Raw genomic sequence first — 27,514 nt, 5'->3', positions numbered from 1 at the left:
AGCACATTGGAGGTCAGATTTAATAATTTTATTAAGATCTTAAAATAAAAAAACTGTACAGAGTTTAAGAATAGAAGTTTCTGGTTGTCAGGGAATAAGGTACAGATTGTCAAAGGGTGCAAAATTCAGTTTAGGATTGGGTGGTGAAAGGAATACATAATTTGCAATATCCCCGATTGGGGGTAAAAGGTTAACAGGTCAAAGTACAGACATTGAGATATGGGGGGGTATGTTCATATAATGGCTATGTTCAGGTGTGGAGTATGAGTGGATACAATGATGAGCATGAGGATGAAATTGCCCTCGTTTGAGATTTAATGTTCAGTGAGTTTATGGTTCCAGTTGATATGGTCCAATGGAAAAAGTCTCTTGGTCCCTTTCTCATAGTTGATGCACAATGTCATTCCAGCTCACCACCTGGTACTGTCAGTGGCTGGTGATGTGTTCGATGTAGATGTCCCCGGACCATCAGGTGGTGTCCGAGACCATGAGGCGCCGCATGAGCCGTGCGTAGCATCGACTGATCCCACAGGTCCACAGCACATGCTCGTTGCAGGGGTGCCAAGGCCCAGGGCTCCGATGATCAGGGCATCCATCTGTACCTCGTAGCCCTTCGCTTTCAGGGTGTCGGCCGGGGGGCATATTTTTCCAGCTTATGAGCTCGGGCTTCACGGAAGGCTGGGATCCTGTTCTCAATGGAGACCGTGATGTTGACGAGGATGATCTTTTTCTGGGCCATGTCGGTGACTACCACGTCAGGTTGCAACTGGCTGTCAGTACCAGGGATGGCGCAGTTCAGGGTGACCACCCTGAGGCGCAGTGTGATGGCTTTCACCAGGCGATTCTGGATGGCATTGTGGTGCAGCTGCTAGGCTCTGGAGTGGGGCTTGCAGCTGCACAGGACGTGGGGCAGGGCCTTGTTGGAGTAGCAGCACTTCCTGCAATGCTTGTCTCGGTTTCCGTGGCAGACGGCTCTGTTGAGCGGGACGCAGTTGAGCCGGGCACGGTGGATGAACTGCCAGTCAGCGAAACAGGTGAAGTCACCCCCGGTGAGGAAGTGGTTGCTGGCGTCCCACTTGCTGGTCAGTTCCAAGGCTTTACCCTGGTCCAGTTTACACTTCAGGGTTTCCAGTACAGTGAGTGGATGGCTGCCTTCAGGGTCCTCTCCAGCATGCCCCTGGTGCTCAGTGTGACGATCTGCGGCACCAGGACTCCCAGCTCCTGGTGCTCCTCGCATCACTCCCAGTGGCAGCCGATGCGCTTCCCCAGGCGATGTGTGGCATTGCGAGTGCGGGACCACAGTGAAGCGATGTCACATCTTTCCTGTCCGAATTCTCCATCCAGGGAACCACTCAAGAAGGTGGCGATGTCTTGGTTGGAGGGGGCTCTGCCAATCCACTTCTTTGTCACGTCATGGAGGGCGTTTGCGGCGATGTTCCTTACCATGGCGTCTGGACACGTCAGCAGGCGGAAGGCATGGGTGTTTACTGCACTGTCACACAGGTCGCCCATGTGGGGGACGTTGGCACTGCCATGCCTGTGGGCGATGTAGACCAGCTCTTTGCTGGCTCTCTGGGGAAGGAACAGCCACTTCTTCACCAGCTGCTGGACAATCTTGTCTGCCTTGTTGAGGGGTACCTTTGCCACAGCAGATCCCCTGAGGATGAATGAGATTCAGGGGATCAGGAAGATGTTCAGGGCATTTATCTTCTGCCACGGTGCTAGCAAGGAGGTGTCAATTTTGGCGGCGTCCTGCAAGATCTCCTGGATGGTGTCCTCTGGTGTCTGCCAGACACGGAAACCCGTTGGCTGCCAAGGTGCTGGTATGCCTGCTCCTCTGCCAGCGGGATGACTGGCTCGCCCTAGATCTGGAACCCCGTTGTCTGCACAGAGTCTCTTTTGCTGCCATCAGTGTGGAGAGTTGCACACTTCTTTGCATTGAAACGGAGCCCCATCCAGTTGGCAGCTCGACTGGTGGCATCTAGAATATGTTGGAGGCTCTCTGAGTCATCCGCGGCCAGGACATTCACCCTCTCACCGTGGAGGTAGAAGCCATCTGTGCAATTGAAGATCGCTCACAGCAACGGCTCCATGGTGAGGTTAAAGATGATGGGGCGGGGGAACAGCCCTGCTTAACTCCTCTCCGGATCGGGATCTCGGCAGTCTCCCCTTCGACCGAGCAAATGGTGGTGCTGCATCCCTCGTACACTTCTCAGACCACATGAAGGAAGTTCTCTGGCATCCCAAACTCCTGGAGCGTGGCAAAGATGTGGTGGTGGGGCATGGACCCAAAGGCATTAACTGGGTCAAGCCACGCTATTGCGCACTGCCTCTGCTCCCTTCTGGCCGTTTTGATGGTGGTTTGGAGTATGAAGTTGTGTTCATAGCAGCCCTCGCAGGACATGAAGCCTTTCTGGATGGAGCTGATAGCTCCCCTGCTCACCAACCACTCTGTGATCCTTGACACCAGGCAGCTGGCGTAGAGCTTGTACATCATGGAGCAGAGGGAGATGGGCCTCTAGTTGCTGGGGTCATCCCGCTCTCCCTTCTTGTATGCCAGTACCATCATGGCCTTCTTCCAGGAGCTGGGAGTGTGGCAGAATCGCTTGCACTGATTGAAGAGCATGGCGAGGACCAGGCAGCTGGGATCTTGCTTTTTCGGGAAGCTGTAGGCCGTATTTCCAAGGAGCTGTTTGTTTTTGAGAATCTGGCCATTACTTCCTTGGGTGTACAGTCAGTTTCCAGAACACCTGTTTCCTCGATGCAGGGCAGGGGGCAGAGGCCCTCTGGGCGCTGTGTGTCATTCCAGGCTATGCAGTCGAATACATCCTTGAAGAAGCTGCAGAGACGTTCAGATGGGATCGTGCAGTAGGGTGAGGGCCCATCTAGGATCTCCCTCATGGCCTTGGAGCGGTTCGCCCAATATAGCTTTTGGATCCTTAACACATGTCACATGAAGCTGAAATCCATCTTAAATCTCTTACTTTTCCATTTAGAAGGAGGGGTGGGGACCCAGAGAGAGAAGCTATAAAAGGGTGTGGAACAGAACAAAGGTGGTTCTCAGTCATGAGAGAACCTCTAGTTACCACCTGAGCTGGAACTAAGCCAAGGACTGTACCAGAGGAAAGGATTGGATCCAGACTAGGAAGGTGTCTAGTCTGTGAAAGAAGCTTATTGGACCATCTCTGAGGGTGCAATATACCTGTAAACAGTTTCTTAATGTATTAAGCTTAGACTTGTTTGTGTTTTTGTTTTGCTTGGTAACTTATTTTGTTCTGTCTGTTATGACTTGAAACCACTTAAATTGTACTTTTTTCTTAATAAAATCACTTGTTTATTGAACCCAGAGTAAGTGATTGATACCTGGGGAAGCAAACAGCTGTGCATATCTCTCTATTAGTGTTATGGAGGGCGAACAATTTGAGTTTACCCTGTATAAGCTTTATACAGTGTAAAACCGATTTATTTGGGGTTTGGATCGAATTGGGAGCTGGATGTTGGAGATAACCAAAAACTGCTCAGCAGGTCACTTACAGTCTGCAGCTTTGGGGGCGTGGACCAGACCTGGGTCTGTGTTGCAGCAGGCTAGCATGTCTGGCTCAACAAGGCAAGGTTCTGGAGTCCCAAGCTGGCAGAGAAAATGGGCTCAGATGTAATTTCAGCATGTCAGGTGACAGTCCCAAGGGGGTTTCTGTGACTGAACCTGTCACAGAGATTCGGAAGAAAACTGAAGTGGAGAGTATAAGGCTGTACATGCACTTCTGAAGAGGACTGAGCTCTATGATAAAGTAGGATTTAGAGTTTCTGAAGAACAGTCATGTTGGGCCAAATGGTTTTTTCCTGTTGAAGAAATTTGCCCTCTAAAAGGGGTCATGTTAGTGAGGGCTAGAAAGAGTATTTTCCTAATGAATATTGTGCAGCGTAAGAACAAGAGGAAATGTAAAATATTGATTTATTGAATATGATAGTGACATCTAAATGCTGTGGGGACTTCCACCTTAGAGTGCTATTTCTTGATTGTCCTTTTCCTGTTAAATACTAAAACTCCAGTGTGTATAAATATAAATGGGTGGGGATAAGGAAGTTGTACCAATGCGGATTTTCCTTCCTCTTCAGTTGGCTTGTCTCAGTACTCGTTTTATATTCACTACAGCATAACAGTGGAATAGCTGAATAGACTTGTCTGAAAAAGACTAGATTTTAAAAAGCATTTTAAACTTATTCCAAAACTATTAAACTAGAGGCTTATTCCTTCCTCTTTACTCAAAACACAGTCAGCTGATGTTACAACACAAGTATAGCAAGGTAAGATGCTAGTAACTTTGTGGAAAACAGGTTTTAAAATTCAGTTTTGTTTTTGTTTTTTTCCTAGCAACTTTAGCTTTTATCTTGTAATGGCATCTGCCCAGGTAGATGTTGTCATTGCATTATCTGGGCCTAAGTTTCTAAATTAACTTCATGTTTTGATGGGCAATCTTATTTGGAAACTTGCTGCTAAGTAACCCAGTTTTCATCTTAATGCTAAATGTTAATGTTGTTTAACTATGACAACAGTTTGACTCTGTCCTAGGACCAACACTATCAGTACTCTTCATCCTTATCATAATCAAGGAAAGAGAAAAACATATAACTGTTGGGAGATTTTGTAATATCAAATTGGTTTCTTCCTCGACATGTAAACTTGTATCCGGTTGGTAAAATGCCTTGTAGTACTTGTCCTTTAAATTAAAACCAAAACTTTTAGCAGGCACATCTACAGAAAAATTTAAATCTCATGACCCTTGAATTAGATGAGAACTACATACATGACAGCATAGTATGGTAACTCGAACAATGAAACTGAGTGAGTGAACTGATTCTTTCCAGGCCTCAAATAAGACTAAACTGTCGTCAGAAAGGGAAGAGACTAAAATTTTTCCCCGATGTTAGTCTAGTCACATGGAAAATTAAGATAATTTGCCCAAGCATTAAGAACCTTGTAAATACATATGAAGCTTCTGGGATCTACAGCTGCTGAAAATATGCTTTAAAACTTTCTCCTCCACTAACAGCTCTAGAACTGAATCTAACCAAAGATGACAACTGACACTCAAACTCGGACAAGCTCTGACATTTTAAAGGTTTGGTTTTTTGTTTTTTCAACTAAGCTACAAGTGCAAGTTAAATGTTGATTGCAAGAAGTGGCTGAAAAATTGATTTAGTTTTTCAGTTGTATTTTGTCCATCAACTTCCTGTTTGAGGAAATTGATAGCTTTAGCCAAATATCAGAGTTGAGTGTCAGACATGTAAAACCTAGCATTCTTTTGTCTTACTGGAAGTTAATGGAGTGCATTACCAAGTAGAGATAAGTGTCAGGACCCTGTCTCACTCTGTCATCCTAGCAAAAGGAGGCAACACACATGGGAGGAACTTGATTCAATTATAGATTACAAACTGTAAAAAGGTTTGGTTTTAACTATAGAGTTCTTGAGTGCTTGCACAACCACTGCTTCGTGACAGGTTGTAATGATGCTGGTTCTGGCGGGACCCAACTGAGCATGCCAATTCAGGACAAATTGCTTAAAGCAGTGCAGTTACAGCCCAAGGCTAGGGTTTCTATGCACACCAAGGCAAACCAAACCAGCCCAGCCAAACAGAGAAGACTTTGGTTTTACCCCACTGGCTAACCACAAGTCACACAAGCAATTCCCTTAGACACTCCAGTTTCCCAGTATCACCACCAGTGCCACTCGTTATGGGGACAAATGGTTATGAAAACCAATACCCCAGTAAAATAAAAAGGGTTCTCTCGATCCCAAAGGACCAAGTCCCAGACCCAGGTCAATATACAAATCACTGTTGCCAATCCTTTAGAATTTAAAATCTAAAGGTTTATTCATAAAAGGAAAAAGATGGGAGCGAGAATCAGTTAAATGGAATCAATTACATAAGTAATGGTAAAGTTCTTGGTTCAGGCTTGTAGCAGTGACAGAATAAACTGCAGGCTCAAAGTCTCTGGAGTACATCCACAGCTGGGATGGTCATCAGTCCTTTGTTCAATGCTTCAGTGTAGCAAAGTTCCTCCAGAGGTAAGAAGCAGGATTGAAGACCAGATGGAGGAGCTGCAGCAGCTTTTTATATTCTCTTGCCATGTGGTCTTTCTTTCTTTGCTTCAAAGACAAGTTGTCCACCACATGGCATGGAAAAACCTCAGAGTTCTGTCCCTAGGCATATCCCTGCATACCTTGCTGAGTCACAAGGCGTGTCTGCCGTCTCAGTGGGTCAGTTGTATAGCTGATGGTCCTTAATGGGCCATCAAGCAGGCTAGGCAGAGCTGACACCAACTTGTCTGGGGTGTCCCCCAGAAGCATAGCGTAAGCTTGAAATACAGACAGTATAGAGCCAATATTCATAACTTCAACTACAAAAATGATACACATGGACAGCATAATCATCAGCAAACCATAACCTTGTCTTAAACACCTCATTTGACCCCCTTATATAAGATTTGGTGCCACTACAGGACCTTGGTTGCAACAATGATCTAGACAGTCCCAGATTATGACAATAATGTCACACAGGTGCCTTAAATATTTATAGTAAATGGAACGTTACCTAGTGGATAGACTTATAAATTATCGCAGAGAGCATTGAACCTGGGCATTAATGAGGTACTTGCATATGTCAATTAAGGGAGCATGTTGAAATACATACTTTGCATGACCTTATTTAGTCTTCTCTTCAGGATCACTTTTCAAAGTGAGTGACATGCCTGAAGGTAAAACTGTCCCATCGGTGTAGATTACAGTTTGAGCGTAAACATGATTGCTTCTTGATCTCATCTGTCTGTGGCTGTACAGTAGCATACATGTACTGGTACCTAAGTTGGCTGATCCTTAGTGTTGTCTGTCCTGTGGAGGATCCTATTTGCTTTGTTGCCTCTAAGTATTTGTAGCAAAAGTATTAGATCACTTTAATATACTGTCTTAATATGCTTCAGAAACAGACCAAAAGTTTTTGTGGAGCGAGACAGCACCTAATTTCTGACCTAGTATATGAAAGTAAAGGTACTCATTTATGCTTTTTCTCTGGTCCAAAACTAGGACAAGTTGATAGGTCTTGCATTCAAAACCTGGGGTTGGGGGAGGATACCTTAACAAAAGCACTCAGTTTTTGGAGCTAGCTGTGAGCTCAGGAGCATATTGTGCACAGTTGGCTTCAGTTTGGTGAAGGGAGTTTGAGTGGGAGTTCTGTTGGAGAAAACATTTGTAGAGGCTGGTAGGGGCAGTGGACTGGGAGAGAAGCTGAGCCCTGACTAGGGAGCAGGGCTTCTCTGATTAGGGGTCCTATAAAGGAAGTCAGCCAGTCAGCAGCAGCAGCACCTGCAGCTGCACAGGAGTCAGCAAACAGCTATAAACGGGGGAGTTTGCAAGGGGAGTTTGGGGGAAGACTAGGAGAACCAGGCAGAGGAACAGCTAGGCTAGTGAAGGGAGTGTGTAGTGTTCTTGCAGTGTTTTGGTGCTCGTTGGGGTTTTTTCGGTGTGGGGGGTGGTGGTTTGGTTTGTGTTTCCTGAACTAACAGGATTTAGGTGGGAAGGCTATGACAGATCCAGAGGCAGCAGTGGTAGTGACCCAAGCAGTGGAAGACAATGAAGATGACTGGATGTGGAAGCTGTGGTATGTACATGATCCTGGAGGAGGTACCTGAAGAGCTTTGTCTGCATGAAGTGCCACCAGATAGAGCTGATGGAAGAAAAGATCTGAGGACTGGAGATGCAGGTGGAAATTTTGGTTGAGTAATAGAAGGGGGTTTGAGCAGATGATGGAGCGAAGACATGAGAAGCCTGAAGGGAAAAGCTCAGACTTGCAGATAGAAGCAGGACCAAAAAACTCTGAGGGGAGACTGCTGGGTGAGGGAAATGGACAGTGGAAGCATGTGACTAAGAGAACCAGGCAGAGGAAAAGATGGGCCAGTGAAGGAGAAATAGAGCTCAGGAACAGATTTGCGGAGTTGGAAAATGAAGGGCCACAGCAGGTGGTCACTGAAGGTGGGAGGGCAAGGAAGAAGAGAAGAGCAGCTAGTTCTATAGAAAGGAGAGTCAATGGAAATAACACCAAATATGAGCCCCAGGAGGATACAGGATGGGTTGAAGAGGATTGCAAGAGAATAGGAATCAAGAGGACTTGGAGCCAGAGGGGACAGGGGATAGACCGGAGAATCGCACCATCACCAGGAAAAGGCAGGTCTACATGATTGGGGACTCCTTACTGAGAAGAATAGACAGGCCTGTAACCAGAGCTGATCCAGAGAACAGAAGGGTGTGCTGTCTATCAAGGCTCAGATGATCTTCAGTGGGATTCTGCCTGTTCGTGGAGAAGGACAACAAAGGTGTGACAAGATTATGATGATCAACAGATGGCTCAGGCAGTGGTGCTATAAGGAAGGCTTTGGGATGTATGGCCACTGGGAGGCATTCATGGACAGAGGACAGTTCTCTCGGGATAGACCTTACCTGAGTAGGGAGGGAAATAGACTTCTAGGATGGAGGCTGGCACAACTGATTAAGAGAGCTTTAAACTAGAAATTTGGGGGAGATGGTTGGGAGATGTCCAGGCAATCTCCATGCCAGATTTTAACATTGAGAGGGAAGAAAACAAAGTAAAGGATACAGCCGTGGGTAGGTGAATGGACATGAGGAAGGGTAGTGTAGATACCAGTCTAATAGGTGATACTGGCAGTAGAATGTCTGGGCCTAATCGGGTAAAGAATGTGAGCGAAGCCAAACAGCAAAAATTAAGATGTTTGTATACCAATGCGAGGAGCCTAGGTAACAAAATGGAGGAACTAGACTTCCTGGTGTAGGAAGTGAAATCAGATGATATAGGGATAACAGAAACATGGTGGAATAGTAGTCATGACTGGAGTACAGGTATTGAAGGGTATGTGCTGTTTAGGAAAGACAGAAATAAAGGCAAAGGTGGTGGAGTAGCATTGTATATTGATGAGGTAGACTAAAGAAATAAGAAGTGATGGAATGGATAAGACAGTCTGTCTGGGCAAAAATCACATTGGGGAAGAAAGCTGCTAGAGCCTCCCCTGGAATAGTGCTTGGGGTATGCTATAGACCACCAGGATCTGATTTGGATATGGATAGTATTTGCTTCATTAAAAACATTAATGGGAATTGTGTGATCATGGGAGGCTTTAACTTCCCAGATATAGACTGGACGACAAGTGCTAGTAACAATAGTAGGGCTCAGTTTTTGCTGGATGCAATAGCTCATGGATCCCTTCACCAAGTAGTTGCAGAACCAACAGGAGGGGATGCCATTTTAGATTTCTGGGGAGTAGTGAAGACCTCATAGAAGACCTGGTTGTAGGGGACAGCCTTGACTCAAGTGATCATGATGTAATTCAGTTCAAACTAAATGGAAGGATAAACAAAAACAGATTTGTGACCAGGGTTTTTGATTTCAAAAGGACTAGCTTCAAAAAATGAAGGAAATTAGATAGGGAAGTGGATTGGACTGAAGAACTTGTGGATCTAAAGGCGGAGGAGGCCTGGAATTACTTCAAGTCAAAGTTGCAGAAACTATTAGAAGCCTGCATCCCAAGAAAGGGGGAAAAATTCATAGGCAGGAGTTGTAGACCAAGCTGGATGAGCAAGCATCTCAGAGAGGTAATTAAGAAAAAAGACAGCTTACAAGGAGTGGAAGATGGGAGGGATCAGCAAGAAAAGCTACCTTATTGAGGTCAGAAAATGTAGGGATAAAGTGAGAGGCCAAAAACCATGTAGAGTTGGTCCTTGCAAAGGGAATTAAAACAAATAGTAAAAGGTTCTATAGTCAAATAAGAAGAAAACAAAGGTGGGACCACTAAACATGGAGGATTGAGTGGATGTTAAGGATAATCTAGGCATGGCCCGATATCTAAACAAATATTTTGCCTCCGTCTTTAATGAGGAGTTTAGGGATAATTGCAGGATAATGAAAGGGAATAAGGATATAAGCCAAACTCTGACAGCTTAATGGGACTAAATTGGGGGCCCAGGTAATCTTCATTCAAGAATATTAAAGGAACTGGCACATTAAAAATTCTTGCTAATGGACTTGCAATTTCATGAATCTGTGAACTCAGGGGTTGTACCATATGACTGGAGAATTGCTAACATAGTTCCTATTTTTAACAAAGGAAAAAAGTGATCCAGGTAACTAAAGGCCTGTTCATTTGACATCTGTAGTATGCAAGGTCTTGGAAAAAAATTTTGAAGGCAAAAGTAGTTAAGGACATTGAGGTCAATGGTAAATGGGACAAAATACAACATGGTTTTACAAAAGGTAGATCATTCCAAACTAACCTGATCTCCTTCTTTGAGAAGTTAACAGATTTTTTTAGACAAAGGAAATGCAGTGGATCTAATTTACCTCTATTTCAGTAAGGCATTTGATATGGTGCCACATAGGGAATTATTAGTTAAATTGGAAAAGATGGGGATCAATATGAAAATTGAAAGGTGATAAGGAACTGGTTAAAGGGGAGACTACAATGGGTCATACTGAAAGGTTAACTGTCAGGCTGGAGGGAAGTTACCAGTGGAGTTCCTCAGGGATCAGTTTTGGGACCAATCTTATTCTTTCTATTACTGACCTTGGCACAAAAATTGGGAGTGTGCTAATAACGTTTGCAAATGATATGAAGCTGGGAGGCATTGCCAATACAGAGGAGGACCAGGATATTGTACAGGAAAATCTGGATGACCTTGTAAACTGGAGTAATAGGTTGAAATTTAATAGTAAAAAGTGCAAGATCACACATTTAGGGATTAATAAAATTTTGTTATAAGCTGGGGACACATCCGTTGGAAGTAATGGAGGACAACTACCTCAGAGTATTGGTTGATCACAGGATGAGTATGAGCAGCCAATGTGATGTGGCCGTGAAAAAAGCTAATGCGGTCTTGGGCGAGGTATTTCCAGTGGAGATGAGGTGTTAGTACCATTATACAAGGCACTGGTGAGACCTCATCTGGAATACTGTGTGCTGTTCTGGTCTCCCATGTTTAAGAAGGATGAATTCAAACTGGAACAGGTACAGAGAAGGGCTACTACGATGATCTGAGAAATGGAAAACCTGTCTTGTCATGTTTACTCCTTCTCCTCCAGCACCAATGCAAAAGGTTCTGCAGATCCTATGGCTCCTATGTTATGTGTCTGAAACCCCACGAAAAGTATGAGGATTGTACAGGTGTAATGGTGGGCGTCTAGTAAATCTGTTGCATGAGAAGGAATAGAATTCTACTTGCATTTTGGTAGAGTTGACTATGTAGCGTTGGCTATGTAGCAGTAGCAGGATTAAAACAGTGAAAACATTTCAGTTAAGTAGATGACTAAAGGACGGACTCGTGTAAGAGGGTGGCATTTAAGGAATTTTCAGAGTAGAAATGCTCTTATAAAAATGCTGCTTAACTCATTGTTATATTTTTGGGCAGAACAAAATGGGGGCATTTTCTAGTATTAACTATAACGGCAAAGTTTGAGATGCTAGTCTAGGGTACCATGTCTGCGATTGGTTTAACCTTCACTCTTAAAATGTGGTCCTTTCTCAAAGAATTCACTCCTCTCCAAGCGGGTTGCAGGCTCAAACTAATTGTATACCCCAAATTTTTAAAAAAAGGACCAAATAAATGATGCCAGAGCTAAACAGATTAAGAGGCAGAGGCAAAAAAGCATCCTTTACAAACTGGAAGTCATATGCTAGTGAGAAAAGTCATGTAAAAGTGTAATAAGGCAGGCCAAGAGAGAATTTGAGGAGCAGCTAGCTAAGGACACAACACATTTTTTTTACATCAGATGTAAGAAGTCTGCCAAACAGGCAGTGGAGCCCTTGGACAATCAAGGTGCTAATAGAGCAGTCAAGGAAGATGAGGCCATTGCAGAGAAACCAAATTATTTCCTTGCATTTGTCTCCTCTGCAGAGGATATAGGGGAGATCCCCCCCCCCATACTCAAGCCATTCTTTTTAGGTGACAGATGTGAGGAACTGTTGCAAATTGAGGTCAGTAGAGGAAGTTTTGGAAAAAAATGATAAACTATAATTCACGGAGCAGACTGCATTCACCCAAGAGTTCTGAAGGAACTCAAATGAAATTGCAGAACTAACTGTGGTACCCATTGTATCGCTTAAATCCACCTCTGTACCAGATCAGTTGTTCTCCAGTGTGGTGCTGATTTTTTTCAATAAAAGGTTCAGGGGCAAAAATTGCAGATCTGTAAGCCTAACTTCAGTACCAAAATAATTTTGTTCTTTTCCATAGTTTCCAATCATCAGCTACATGTATGCTGGAGAAGAGTCAACATACCTTTTGTGAAGGAAAATGTTTCACCAATACATTAGAATTTGGGGCGGGGGCGGGGGGGTCAAGTGTGTGGACAAGGGTGATCCAGTTGATATAGTGTACTTGGACTTTCAGAAAGCTCCATTTAAACAAGGTCCCTCATCAAAGGCTCTTAAGCAAAGTAGGCAGTCATGGATAAGAGGGAAGATCCTCTCCTGGACCAGTAACTGGTTAAGATGGGAAACAAAAGACAGGAATTAAATGATCGGTCTTCACAATGGAAAGTAGTAAATAGCAGGATCCCCCAAGGATCTGTACTGGTTCCTGACCTGATATGGGAAAAGGGGTGAATCATGAGGTGGCAAAGTTGCAGAGAATACTAAATTACTCTAGATGTAGCTCACAAAAGCTTATGCTCAAATAAATTTGTTAGTCTCTAAGGTGTCACAAGTACTCCTTTTTTCTTTTTACTCTAGAGAGTTAATCTAAAACAGAGTGCAAAGAGTTACAAAGGGATCTCCCTGTGGCTAGTGACAAAACAGCAGATGACAGTGTTAAGTGCTAAGTTATGCATGTGGGGAGAAAGTTATCTACTTTTTATATATAAAATGATGGGGGTCTAAATTAGCTGTTCTCACTCGAGAGATCTTGGAGTCCTCATGGATAGTTCCCTGAAAACATCTGCTCAGTGTGCAGCAGCAGTCAAAAAAAGATCAATGTTAGGAACCATTAGGAAAGGGATAGATAATACAGAAAATATCAGTACCACTATATTAATCCATATTATTCCCACATTTTGAACTATGGGCAGTTCTGGTCATCCCATCTGAAAAATATTAGAACTAGAAAAGGTGCTAAGAAGGGCAATACAAATTTATTAGGGATACAAAACAGCTTCCGTATCAGGGGAGATTAGAAAGACTGGCACCATTTCTCTTAGGAAAGAGATGACTAAAGGGGGATATGAGAGAGATCTATAAAATAATGAACAGTGTGGAGAAAGTAAATAGGGAAGTGTTATTTGCCCCTTCACAGTACATAAGAACCACAGGGTCAGATATTAATTGGGTAACAGGTTTAAAACAAAAGGAAGTACTACTTCACACAGTGTACAGTCAACCTGTGGAACTCGTTGCCAGGGGATGTTGTGAAGGCCAAAAGTACTACTGGGTTAAAGTTCAGGATGATAGGTCCATCAATGGCTATTAGCCAAGTTTGTCAAGGATGCAACCCCATGCTTTGGGTGTCTCTAAGCCTCTGACTGGCAGAAACTGGGTCAGGATGAAGGGGGAAGGATCACTCAATAATTGCCCAGTTCTGTTCATTCCCTCTGAAGTATCTGTCCACTGTCAGATACTGGGCTAGCTGGACTAATGATATGACCCAGTACGGCTGTTCTTTTGTTCTTCTAAATGTATCTTGCAGGCTTTGGCACCCTGTTCTTAAGTAACCTTAATTATTGGACAAAACATCTTTAGACAGTTTAAGTTGTAAGTTCTAGCAGATCATTCTTAAATTATTGATAATGTGTTGCAGGTTTCAGGTTCTGTTTCAGTTAATAAATATGATCTCTTTGGTTTAAAATGTAAGTGATTCTTTAAATGCAGATATTGTAGTGCTTTTACTTTTTAAAATTCCTGTAGGAAGATGGTGTCAGACTTTTTTAAATTGAATTCTCCCCTCATCTTTAGTGTAATATGCAATTTCCAATGTATTTCCAATTACATTTGGAAAGCTCTGCTATAGTACTGAGAGGAAAACCAACTTTCCTATCTTTATTTCTGTCAGGGAAAAGAGCAAAACCACCTAATATAGTGTTCCGGACACTAATATATAAACTACCCTTGGACTATTAATCTACAGCTTCCTTCTAGGACAGATTTCAGATCTAATACTTTTGATTCCACCCCCAGCATGTCTTAGGGCCATAGCTAGTAAATTAGCTATTACATGGTATCCTATCACTGCCAAATTTATCTTGAACCTTGCTTAGGCCTCACAGTAGAATTTGAATCAATGACATATAGCTTTTACATCTATTTGGATGGGTAATTTTCATTACCAAGAAACTGTAGGTTAACTTCAAATCTAGTTTGAAAAGGTTTTAGTTTAGCCCTTTGGGAAACACTAAAAATTCAGGAGGGGAGAGATTAGTCTGTGTTCTGATTTCCTCTTACATCCGTAGTTGTATGCTGTAACATTATGTGACTGCTTGTGCTCTTGAGCCAAGTATTCAAAGGTTAATTGTAAGTCTTGGTGTGTCTGCACTCCCCATGAGAAGCAACCTGTGCACTCAGTAAAGCCCTCATAATGAAATCCTGTTGGTCGTGAATGAAAAAAATCAATATCTAGAATTTCAGGAAAAGCAGTTTGCCACTGACTTGTGTAAAATAGTAGAGGGAGAGTTCCTAAACAAATACATATTAAGGCTGAATAAGTACTATGAGTTTACACTAGTATCGCGAGGTAGTCACTCTTTTTTTTTTTGCTTGTAATTGGATGGTAAAGTCTTTGATTTTTTTTCTTTAATAGAGTAACCTGTTCTCTCAAGTGAGAATTCACTAGTGAAATTCAGTTACTGTTGCTGGATATTTGCTAAAATTAGCGATCTCTGGAAACACAATCCAGTAGAACTCTACACTGGATTCAAGATGAATGCCATGTATATTGTACTCTACACATTCAATAACTAGCAGACATGTAGGCCAGCTGTAACACTTCGCAACATAACATTCATAGAACATTAATTTGGTGGCATCATGGATTGGGTAACAGGAGCCCTGTCCCACATGCCAGCATTTCCTGCACTACAACCTTCCATGCAAAAGTGTTGGCATTTTCAAGAGTACTTGTTTCCGGCCCCTTTTATCAATCTCTGTAGCCACTAAAATAGATGTTTGCTTTTTGGAGTACTGTTTACAGGAGCACCCAGTTATGATTGAGACCCATCATATTTGGAGCTGTGAACAGAAATAGATTTGGCATCTACCCAAAAACCATTAATTTGAAAGTGTTTAATCTGAACCTTGAGAAATTGAGAATTACATTCACAAATCAATTGTTCTCCATGTCTGCTGAAGGTAGGACAAGCAGTAATCTGCTAAATCTGCAGCAAGAGATTGTTTACTTAATAGCAAAAACTCTCACTCTCTCTAAGAATAGTTATGCACTGGAGCAGACTTCCAAGAGAAGTTGTGGAATCCCCATCACTGAAAGTGTTTAAGAACAGGTTAGACCAGAGGTGGGCAAACTACAGCCCGCAGGCTACATCTGGCCAATGGGACCATCCTGCCCAGCCCCTGAGCCCCTGGCCCCTTCCCTACTGTCCCCCCGCCCCACAGCCATGCTACTGTGCGGGCAGCGCTCTAAGCAGCATGTCTTGCTCTGGCACAGCTCCCAGACGTGCTGCTCTGAGCAGCATGGTAAGGGGGGGGGTGGAGTGAGATAAGGGGCAGAGGGTTCTGGGGGCTGGTAAGGGGGCCGGGGATGGTTGCCCTCCTCAGGACCCCACCCCCTATCCAGTTAGGGGTGGGGGGTCCTGGGAGCGGATGGTCAGGGGATGGGGAACGGGTGGTTGGATAGGGCAGAGGTTCTGTGCGGGGGGAGGTTAGATGGGGGTGGAGTGCTGGGGAGTTAGGGGCAGAGGCCCTGGGAGGGAGCAGTCAGGAGACAAGGAGCATGGGGGTGGGGGGGAGAGTCTGAGGGGGGCAGGAAGCGGGGAGGGTGGATGGAGGCAGGGTCCAGGCTCTTTGGGGAGGCACAGCCTTCCCTACCTGGCCCTCCATACAGTTTTGCACCCCAATGTGGCCCTCGGGCCAAAAAGTTTGCCCACCCCTGAGTTAAACTGTAAGTATACCTGATTCTCAGTGCAGGGGGCTGGACTAAATGATCTCTCTATTTTGTGATCTAGTGGGGCCAGAGGGCAGCAGGAGAGTGATGGGAGGTATATAAGCCCTAGGAAGATCAGAGTCTTATTCTCTGTGGACTAAGGAGAGGGTTAGTACAGGGTAATTAGAGCACCTGGAGCCAATTAAGGCCCTGCCCAAGACCTAACAAACCCCCTGCTTCAGTCAGACAAGGGAGAGGAAGGACAGTTGACTAGAGTTGAAGGAATACTGTTAACCAGGGGAAGGGAAACCCTGCCCAAGCAGAAAGAGGGTAAGCAGCCTGCAAAGCTGCAGGGGCTGGAACCCAGAGGAGGGGGCAGGTCCTTTCCCCACTCTTCTTCCTCCCCCCACTGGGGCACAAGCAGAACCCACAATGCCCAAGAATAGGGGCAAGGGGCAGCACCCTGATCCACCATGCTAAGGAAAAGCACGGGACCCACCACAGTAGCATTGGTCACTTGCCACAATTTCTATTAATTAATCTGATGCTTAATTTCATAGTCTGTACAAATATCCTGAAAGTGAGGGTCATGTGTTCTGACGGTTTTGTCCTAATACCATATGGATTGCTAACTAAGCAAAATAACTCGAAGTTGTAGCAAATTATTCACTCTCTTCTAATAACATTAGAATTGGTTTTCATTGTGACATGCTATGTTGTGTATATGTAAAAATAGCCAAGCAATGCCATTGTAAATGCCAGAACCAAACACTGTACTGTAGATTGGCTAAACACTACTGAATTCACCAAGGTTTTTGGCATATTGTAGACTTGTGTTAGGTGTGTAACTTCCATTTCTGTGTTCTGGCCTTTGCCTGAATAGAACAAGTTCTTGATTGATTAGCTATCACATGATGGAACTTGTACAAATTTCATGGATAACTTCACCTGATAGACGTTATTTGGCCTGTGTTATACAGGCATTCTGGGCAGATCAGTGGTCCTTTATGGTCTTAGAACTTACAAACAAACTTTCATTTTATCTAGTAAGGTGAAATTCAGCCTGATGGGGTTAAACTTTTTCATTCAAGCAAAGTACAAATATTGGCATTAATATTTGTGGTGGTCAGTAATTCACATTGTTCCTGATTTTGGGACATTCTTAGTGTATAACTGTTAATGTTCCAGAGTATTACTTTGGAAAACTAAACAGTAATAGTGTTAAAGCAACTGGGAGTCTTCAGAAGGAGTTTGATTGTCAATATGACATAGCTTTTGTATGTATAGGAATGTGGAATAAAACTACAGTAGTTTCATGACACTATGAAAGTAATCAGATACTTTCACATGCCTCTCTTCCTGCCATTCAAATAAGTGGGGAGCAAAGCTTGGGCAACAAACATGCATGTCTTGAGATCTAGTTTAAGTATTCTTCCAGGAAAACACATGAGGCACGTATTTATATGGTCCCCTTCTTGGTCTTTCCTCCTGCATCTAGGCAGGATTAACTTCATGGCCACATGACTGTACTTCCAGAATGCAAGATCAGATTTCCATGTGTTTGTTGATTTGTGTGTGTGTGTGTTCTAGGGCTGTTGATTGCAGTTAACTCAAGCAATTAACTCAATCATGATTAATCATGCTGTTAAACAATAGAATACCGATTGAAATTTAGTCAATATTTTGGGATGTTTCTCTACATTTTCAAATATATCAATTTCAAGTACAACACAGAATACAAAGTGTACAGTGCTCACTTCATATTTTTATTATTTGCACTGTAAATTATTTTTGCAGTTCACCTAATACAAATACTGTAGTACAATCTCTTTATCATGAAAGTTGAACTTACAAATGTAGATGTACAAAAACCTGCATTTAAAAAAAAAAGTAAAACTTTAGTGCCTACAAGTCCAATCTACTTCTTGTTCAGCCAATCACTCAAACAAATTTGGTTACCATTTGCAGAAGATAATGCTGCCTGCTTCTTGTTTACAATGTCATCTGAAAGCAAGAACAGGCCTTTGCATGGCACTGTTGTAGCCAGCATCACAAGACATTTACATACCAGATGAGCTAAAGATTCATTTGTTCCTTGATGCTCCAACCACCATTCCAGAGGACATGCATCCATGCTGATGACAGGTTCTGCTTGATAACTATCCAAAGCAGCGTGTTTTCATCATCTGATGCAGATGCCACCAGCAAAAGGTCGACTTTCTTTTTTGGTGGTTTGGGTTCTGTAGCTTCTGCATCAGAGTGCTGCTCTAAGACTTCTGAAAGCATGCTCCACACCTCACCCTTAGATTTTTTGGAAGGCACTTCATATTCTTAAATCTTGAGTAGAGTGCTGTAGCGATCTTTAGAAATTTAACATTGCAAATTTGACAAATACAAAGAAGATACCAATGTAAGTGTTCTTAGAATGAACATGTGCTAGGTCATCACCTGAGGCTGCTATAATATGAAATTATATGGCAAAATGCGGGTAAAGCAAAGCAGGAAACATACTGAACTCCTTGGGAGAGAATTGTCAAGAAGTTAATTAACATTTTAACAAGTGTCATCAGCATGGAAGCATGTCCTCTGGAACATGGCTGAAAAGAGGCATATGAATCTTTAGTGCATCTGGCATGTAAATATCTCGCCATGCCACTACAATAGTGCCATGTGAACACCTGTTTTCACTTTCAGGTGAAATTGTAATTAAGTGGGCAGCATTATCTCCTATAAATGTAAACCAACTTGTTTCTCTGTTCAATTGGCTGAACAAGAAGTAGAACTGAGTGGACTTGTTTTACATTGTTTAATTTTTGAGTGCAGTTAGGTGTAACAACTACATTTGTAAGTTGCACTTTCATGATAAAGAAATTGCACTACAGTACTTTTATGAGGTGAATTGAAATGCTATTTGCTTTATCATTTTTACAGTGCAAATATTTGTAATAAAATATAAAGTGAGCATTGTATACTTTGTATTCTGCATAACTGAAATCCATTTATTTGAAAATGTGGAAAAAACCCAAAAATATTTAAATAAATGGTGGTCTATTTAACAGCATGATTGCACTATTAATTGCAATTTTATTAATCATGCTTAATTTTTTTAATCATCTGACAGCCCTAGTTTAGTCACAAAATAGACTGCTTTTTGTGCTGTCCTTGATCAAACATCAAATACAGGTGGTATATATGCAACTGTTCTTGAACTGACACTTCTGGCTGTGTTCATGTCACTGTTACTCTTCCTATGTGAAGTGGGAATTTTCTGTCGTTTTCATGCATGGTAGTGACTTGATTAGGGATTGATACCCAGTGGATGCGAAAGGGTTAAGTTGCTCTCTCAGTGCAGAACAGGAGACATGAGGTGGCTATGTCACAACTGTCTGGGGGGGTGTAAATGGGTCATTGAGGACTGGCTGACACTGACCTATATTAATGGAGAATCTAGAAAGACATGAACCCCATGAATATTTAACACCTAAAAATAGAAAACAATGAAGTCAGCATGGGTCAGCAGGAAGAGAACAATGGACCAAGAAGTGACAGGCTAAGAGCTGACATTGACAGACATGACCGCTTATCTGGGACTGGTTTCAGAGTAGCAGCCGTGTTAGTCTGTATTCGTGAATAGAAAAGGAGTACTTGTGGCACCTTAGACTAACAAATTTATTAGAGCATAAGCTTTGGTGAGCTACAGCTCACTTCATCGGATGCATTCAGTGGAAAATATAGTGGGGATTTTCCACTGAATGCATCCGATGAAGTGAGCTGTAGCTCACAAAAACTTATGCTCAAATTTTAGTCTCTAAGGTGCCACAAGTACTCCTTTTCTTTTATCTGGGACTGAGATACACAGGGACAGAACCAGAGAGGAAACTAAAATGGTTCCATGGAGAGCCCTGGCTCGGTCTTACCCTTTGCTTCTTTATACTAACCTAAAAACTTCCCAGTACTGTGTTCCAGTTTACTTTGAAAAACAAACGCACAAAAAACCCTAATCTGTTTTCAAAAGGCTGTCTGGTGTCATGACAGATAGGTGCATTGATCTCTGAAAAGGGCAAAATGTCCCTGAACAAGAGTTTTTCTGTTGGACTTACTAGTCAGAGCTCATGGTGTGAAAGAGGAATGCTGGATCCCAGATGCTCAGTCTTGGGGCAGCAGTGTGGCCATGTGGCCTACTGTTTAGAGAATAGTGGGACACTTTGTAGGGTCTGGCACGCTGAAGGGGGATCAGGGGTCTGTTTAAAAGGTAGGGCATAGCACAGATCCTGTGGATCTGTGACAACATAACATATATGAAGTACTTTATATTGAGCATGCTTGTCTAAGAATTGGTTATGGTTTATGTAGAGAACTGTTCTGAACATTATGATGCCTCTCATATTTTCAGAGTTCTTCACGATGGATCTTTCCAAGGTGATTTTGCTTGTAAATTTGTAGATCTTTGTGGCCTTAAAACAAGCATAGACTTGCCCACCATTTTACTAGTAATCTTCAAATGCCTTAAGAAAATTAGTATATGTTGAATTTGGCACTGCCACTTCCTAAGATGAATTTACATGGGGGAAGCTAGGACACAGCCAATGTTCTTTAATTAGTATACTTATCTTTTGTGCACACAGATCTAGACACAAGTTAGTAACATGTAAACTGTCATGTCTGAAGATACCTGTGGATTTTTTGTTTTTAAAGTTGCCTGGGCTGCTAAAGTAAGCTTGCTCTTGGAAGTAACCTTAGTGCTATCCTGTTTGACCTTTTCCATTTTAGTTCTTACCAACTTGGTTGTACAAAGTCTTGCAAATATGCCATGGAGTACTAGGAAAACTGGTTAGAAATCAGCTTGAGTATTCAGCTAGTACTAATTTACACTGTTTTCCTATAGTTTCACTGTATGTAACCAGTCCTTTACTTTTAGGACTCCTAGGATATGGCGCCCGTTCCTTGTCATCTCAGTCCATCTCTTCACATTTCATAGAATCATAGAATAACAGAGTTGGAAGGGACCTCTGGAGGTCATCTAGTCCAACCCCCTGCTTAAAAGCAGGACCAATCCCCAACTAAATCATCCCAGCCAGGGCTTTGTCAAGGCAGGCCTTAAAAAACTTCTAAGGAAGGAGATTCCACCACCTCCGTAGGTAACGCATTCTAGTGTTTCACCACCCTCCTAGTGAAAGTTTTTCCTAATATCCAATCTAAACCTCCCCCACTGCAACTTGAGACCATTACTCCTTGTCCTGTCATCTGCTATCACTGAGAATAGTCTAGATCCATCCTCTTTGGATCCACCTTTCAAGTAGTTAAAAGCAGCTATCAAATCCCCCCTCATTCTTCTCTTCCGTAGACTAAACAATCCCAGTTCCCTCAGCCTCTCCTCATAACTCATGTGTTCCAGTCCCCTAATCATTTTTGTTGCCCTTCGCTGGACTCTCCAATTTTTTCACATCCTTCTTGTAGTGTGGGGCCCAAAACTGGACACAGTACTCCAGATGAGGCCTCACCACTGTCGAATAGAGGGGAACGATCAGTCCCTCGATCTGCTGGCAATGCCCCTGCTTATACACCCCAAAATGCCATTGGCCTTCTTGGCAACAAGGGCACACTGTTGACTCATATCCAGCTTCTCGTCCACTGTCACCCCTAGGTCCTTCTCTGCAGAACTGCTGCCTAGCCATTCGGTCCCTAGCCTGTAGCGGTGCATTGGATTCTTCCATCCTAAGTGCAGGACTCTGCACTTGTCCTTGTTGAACCTCATCAGATTTCTTTTGGCCCAATCCTCCAATTTGTCTAGGTCCCTCTGTATCCTATCCCTACCCTCCAGCGTATCTACCACTCCTCCCAGTTTAGTGTCATCCAGAAACTTGCTGAGGGTGCAATCCACACCGTTAGTCTGTATCCACACAATGTCACCTGAAAGACTGAAGAAGTGGTTTTTTACCCACGAAAGCTTATGCCCAAATAAATCTGTTAGTCTTTAAGGTGCCATTGGACTCCTCTAAGTAACTCTAGACCATTGTTGACAGGTGTTTGTACAATCTGGTCTTAAAAATCGTCCAATGAAGGGGATTCCACAACCTCCTTTCGAAGCCTATTCTGGTGCTCAACTATCATTACAGTTTTAAAAAAATTCCTAATATCTAACTGTAACCGCAGTGCCTGGATGGGCCATATTGAGAATGCTACTCTTAGGGCAGACTGTGAGGAATAGGGCAGACAACCTTTAGGTTTTGTTCTGATCACTGCATGGCTCCACTATGAAATCACCGTATTATATTTTTGGGCATTTTGTGGGGCACCTTGACAAGGTTGTGATAAAACAATTAGCTTTACCGTCCATTGGGGTGATACTTTTTATATTTACTGTAAGATAAAATATAATGAAAAAACTGCTAAAGCTTTTGAGATGCTGTGGTGACAAATCTGAAATGATCAGATGTAAGCTTGACATCAAATCACAAGCATGTACAGGCTAAATTTAAATATCTGAAAGGTACAGAATTTGGAACTTCAGTCCAAAATGTGGTGGTGGTGGTTTGGGATCAACTTCAAATGCACAAAATATAGTAAGCCTGGTCTGCAAAGGCCTAGATGCCTGAAATATCCTTTACATGACCGGAAAACCCACCTTGTTATATGTACAAGAAAGTTCATAAAGCAATGGGAGGGCAAAGGTTAAGTATATGATGTTAGCCTATCAACAATGGAAGAACTTGGAACCATATCTACTGTAATTACTATAAATTTAACATCTGAAGCAATTGTTAACTAGGAAATACCTGTTTTGTTCACAGCTTTAACAGTTACTAACAGAGGGGCATTGCTAACTCTTGCATGAATAGCTTATAAGTAAACTAACAACTTACTTGCACCCTTTTCTGCACTCTTAAGTTGAACACTTAAGTCTCCAGTTTTAGAACCTTAATGTCCATTCTATGAAAGTTTGAACAGTCAGTAATTTTTCTGCTGTTTTAGATGGGACTGAGGAAGTAGCTTAATGAAATATTTCTCAGAAATCTTCTCTTGTAGTGTCAAGATTCTTTGTTTAACAATGACTTTGTTCAGTATCTTGGAAAAATACACCTCCTTTCATTTAGGAAGTTGCTGCTTAATTCTAACTCTTGGCTCCCCAAAGGAGTTGACGTTTAAAGGTACTCAACCAGCTGCATTACTAGGAAACATCCAGGTAGAATGGACACTTGCCTTGTCTCTGTTAATGCCTCAGTGATAGTGAGGAGTTGAGTTCTGAACTTTAAAGAACAGTAGAGCTGCAGGCACCTGTAGGAGCTTGTGAACTGTCACCCATGCATTGATTATCCTGTGCAGTGGAAGCCGACTTAAATCGCAAAGAAGGATGATGCAGAAGATCTTGGGCTGAGCATGACTCTTGAAGTCTTTTGATAAGATGACAAGACACATGACCGTATGCACCTGGGATTTGTATAACCTTTCTCTGTATGGAAGGATGCGGCTTTTTTAACTGTGAATTTAGACCATCTAAAATACTGCAAATCCCTATGTGGATACTTATTGTGGTTTAAATGGCTTATTTAGGGTTATTTTAAATTAATTAGGACCAGGATTAAGCTAAACCAAAAGGTTCCACACAGATTCTCACCAGTTTAACTAAACTAGTACTAGTTGGTATAGCTATCAACCCCAAGTATTCAAAAATCATGCCTCCAAAATTGAGCGGCTTAAATCAGAATGTCTAAAAATGCTTGGGTTCTGTAGGCTTTAACTATACTGGTACAACTGCCCAAAGTGGACACAGTTGTCAGTATAAAGCTATACCAGTGTAGCTTACTACTGTGCAGGAAGGGAAATGAGCTAAACCAGTCATAAAGCACCATTATATCAGTTGCTTCTGTAGGCTGAGCTCATGCCACTTCCCAGAGGCTCCTTCCATTCCCCCATCTCTCAAAACCTCAGTGTCCCCCATTCTCATTACAATGTGGTTGAAGCTGTTGACTGTAACTAGATTCAAGGGACTTAATGTTCCCAATTTCCCTCTTTTTTGGCTTTATCACCAAACTAATAGGGTTCTACCTGTTCGGGCCTAGAACATTCCCTGAAATGTTCCATGTGGCTAGATGCAGCATTCAAGCTAACACATTACACTCAACTTTATGGAATTAAGACCTCACATTGGTTGGCCAACAATAGGCAGTTTACCAGAAACTCGGGTAATTGTGAAGCAGAGCTGGTTAAAGAACTGCGTTCTGTAGCAGTGTAATAATTAACTCCTGCAGTGAATAAATGGCCTGGGTAATTTTTGACTTTCATGTTTAGGTGTTATCCCAAAGCAAATTTTTTTATTCTGTTAGAAAACCTATCCTATACAGTCTCTGGCAGTCAGTGTATATGAAGTTTTTTTCCTTTGCTGTTATAAACTTTCATTCTAACTCTGATACCACCACAAGTTCCTGGATCATTTTGGGTATCATTAGTCTGAATAGGATAGCAGGACATCAGAAACTTTACAGCTCATTGGGACATATGAGAAGCAAACTGGCAACTCCCTGAAGAGCTTCTTTAATTTAGATGTTTGAATGATTTCCATTTCTCTCAATGTCATATAAATTAGAAGTATCCTCAGGTCGCCAGCCCTGTTAATTTAGCAAATTCTGTATCTTCAGTATACTGTGTTAAAGATTTGAGATTCCTCTTTATGCACTTACAAGCCACCTGAATGTGTTAGTGGCTGAAAATTAAAATCTTGTACTAAAAATGTAATTCTCATCCACAACATTCTGCAGTTACTGATCCCATAACTGCCTTTGTGATTTCCTGAACTTTATCTGCAGGGTTCAGATTTCCACAACCATGTTTTCTCAACTACAGAGTCTGAAGATGGCAAACTGTGTCTAGGTTCGCTGCCAGACAGTCACAGCAAAGGAATTTTCATAATTTCTGGCTACTTCTAAACTATGCAGTGATCATATAAATCCTTCTCACTGGAGAATCTGACATTATTCATATGTCACAAACATGAATACCTCAATTTCTAACCCCATGCTTTTGTACTACTAACCCTCCCCCCCACTAGCTTTCAAGGAGCCAAAATAAGATTAGGTATTGGGTTAAGTAGGACAGGGTCATCAAACTGAGGTTTTACTGTGTTCGTAAGCACACAGGAGGGGAGTTCTGAGGTGCAAGCATGAGAACGCACAAGTATAACAACTTGAAAGTGATTCCTGTTAAACTTGAATCCAGAATACATTTATTATCCCAAACTAGCTAACAGAGTTCTCAACTTGTTCTAGAAATTTTCTTTATTTCAATAAGATGGGGAGCTTACTCCACCAAGGAAAAAATGACATCCCTGCCATGAACAAAGGGGTTGCTCGTGGTCATGTTTCCTTTGTTTACATTTTTCAGCTAGTAGAGAAAGGAATGAGGCCCTTGTAAGGAATGGGTGTGCCTAATTTCCTATGAAAGTCCAAAAGGGAGAGGACTAAGACAAAGCTCAGCAGGTATAGGGCATTGAGAGACCTCAGAGGAAAGAAATAACTGACAAGTCATGTGAAAAAAATCCTACCAGAAATCTTGAATGTAAGTTCGCATTGTAATTTATCTCCGTGTGTCAGATGCCCATGTTTTATAGCTAGTTCTATTTTGCTGTTACTTTCTGAAACTTTTGTCGTACTTACTCTAGTCTAATACAAGGAATTTATTCCTACAAATGAGAAGACTCTGAAACGAACAAGCGTGCTTCATGTTTCAAAAAAGCTTAACTTACCCAACATTTTCTCCTCATGGACTTGTTGAACCTAAATTGGAACACACCATGCTGAGTGGGAGGACTTTTTCTGATAAACTGGGAGGCATTTTTTGGAGCTTCTGCCTCTTGAAAATTTCAGTGCAAGAGTCAGGCATGCATCAAGGAAGAAGCAAATATGCATTTTATAGTCTGTAAATTTTTCTGTAACTAATTCATTTAAGCACTATAGGAATAGGTTCTAATAAAGCTTTAAACACTATGTAATCCGATAGTCTCTTTATAGTCCCCATCAGACCCTTGTTTCTACCCAATAACTCCCAAGAGTTATTTTCTGAAGACTTACGGCATATTGTCAATGGTTCTCAAACTTCAGTACTGATGACCCCTTTCACATAGCAAGCCTCTGAGTGCAACCCCTCCTTTATAAATTAAAAACACTTTTAAATATATTTAACACCGTTAAATAAAGGTAAACAAAGCGTCTCACGGCCCACCAGGGACTTACCCTGAACAAGCTGCTAACCAAGTTTGGGAACCTGTGGTTTCGACAATACCCTTTTCATTGTTTTCTGAACTCTGGCCTGTCATTTTCCTGGTATTGAGGTACATGGAACAGAATGAGGAGGTAGGATCTGAGAACCTGTAGGGAATAAGGAGATGACATTGTGCCTTTACACACAGTGGGCATTGTGACATGGTACTACAATAAACACTTTTGAAGCAGTAATGGTTGCTACACAGGATACCTACTTCCACAAAAGGAAACTAAGTTAAGCCAGTTGAGTTCTACTTTTCCGGCCACAAACGCGCACCTTCCCAGTACCACACATCACGACCATAAGTATTACTACGTTTCACCTTTCCTGCATATATGCACTTACTAGATTTTTTTCTATCCAAACACAGCCAGTTACTACAGAGATCCACACCTAGCAGTGTGAGAAAAATATGGTAAAGGGCTCTGCAGAAGAGGGTGAGGGAAGGCAGATTTCCCTCAGGTAGACAATGCATCAGAGCCTACTGTTGTATGGCTGTGCTGGTAAGCTATGTCCTTGCCGTAATTTAGTTGCTTTTGTAAGCTTACCAGGTGTGGGGTAGGGGTGAGCAGTGTAGCAACTCTAAATGCTTCAAAATGAAGCTTTTAAAAATCTTACTGGGTTTTTATTAATGGAGTGGGTGGGGAAGTGGACACAGTCAGCAACTGCATTATCCCCCTCAGAGGTCTGTTTTCCGTCAGGAGCTGCACATGAACTCTTCTCTGCTGTAGAATGAAATCAAGTGTAACTCATAATGATTATGGCTTTGTATGCTCAGCCCTCATCAATCAGGCTTGTGTACAGTGTATAAGCCTTCAGTTAGTGTGGATAATAGCTAAAAGTGACCTGAATCCAACATTGAAAAACTACCCACTGCACCAGATCAACTTGGGACAGACCTCTTTACTATGGCTTATGTAGATAACCCTTTTCTTTCTCAAAAAGAAAAGGAGTACTTGTGGCACCTTAGAGACTAACCAATTTATTTGAGCATAAGCTTTCGTGAGCTACAGCTCACTTCATTGGATGCATACCGTGGAAACTGCAGCAGACTTTATATATACACAGAGAATATGAAACAATACCTCCTCCCACCCCACTGTCCTGCTGGTAAT

At 42.4% G+C, this 27,514-nt stretch overlaps 1 protein-coding gene and 1 long non-coding RNA gene across 2 annotated transcripts in view; one reads left to right on the top strand and one right to left on the bottom strand.

The window, feature by feature from the left end:
* RALA (RAS like proto-oncogene A) overlaps positions 1-27,514 on the top strand; it is a 49,760-nt gene that overhangs the window by 5,231 nt on the left and 17,015 nt on the right. The window lies entirely within an intron of this gene.
* Positions 62-27,514, bottom strand: part of LOC144930223 (uncharacterized) — a 79,990-nt gene continuing 52,537 nt past the window's right edge. The window contains exons 2-3 of the long non-coding RNA XR_013635377.1: positions 26,369-26,503; positions 62-3,025 (exon numbers count right to left, since the gene is read on the bottom strand). This is a non-coding gene — a long non-coding RNA (uncharacterized LOC144930223). The remainder of the gene's footprint in view (positions 3,026-26,368; positions 26,504-27,514) is intronic.

This window comes from Lepidochelys kempii, chromosome 2 (assembly GCF_965140285.1).
Source record: "Lepidochelys kempii isolate rLepKem1 chromosome 2, rLepKem1.hap1, whole genome shotgun sequence".
NCBI classification, from domain to species: Eukaryota; Metazoa; Chordata; order Testudines; family Cheloniidae; genus Lepidochelys; species Lepidochelys kempii.
Note: the sequence above shows the minus strand (reverse complement) of the source record. Positions and strands in the feature narration are given on the sequence as shown.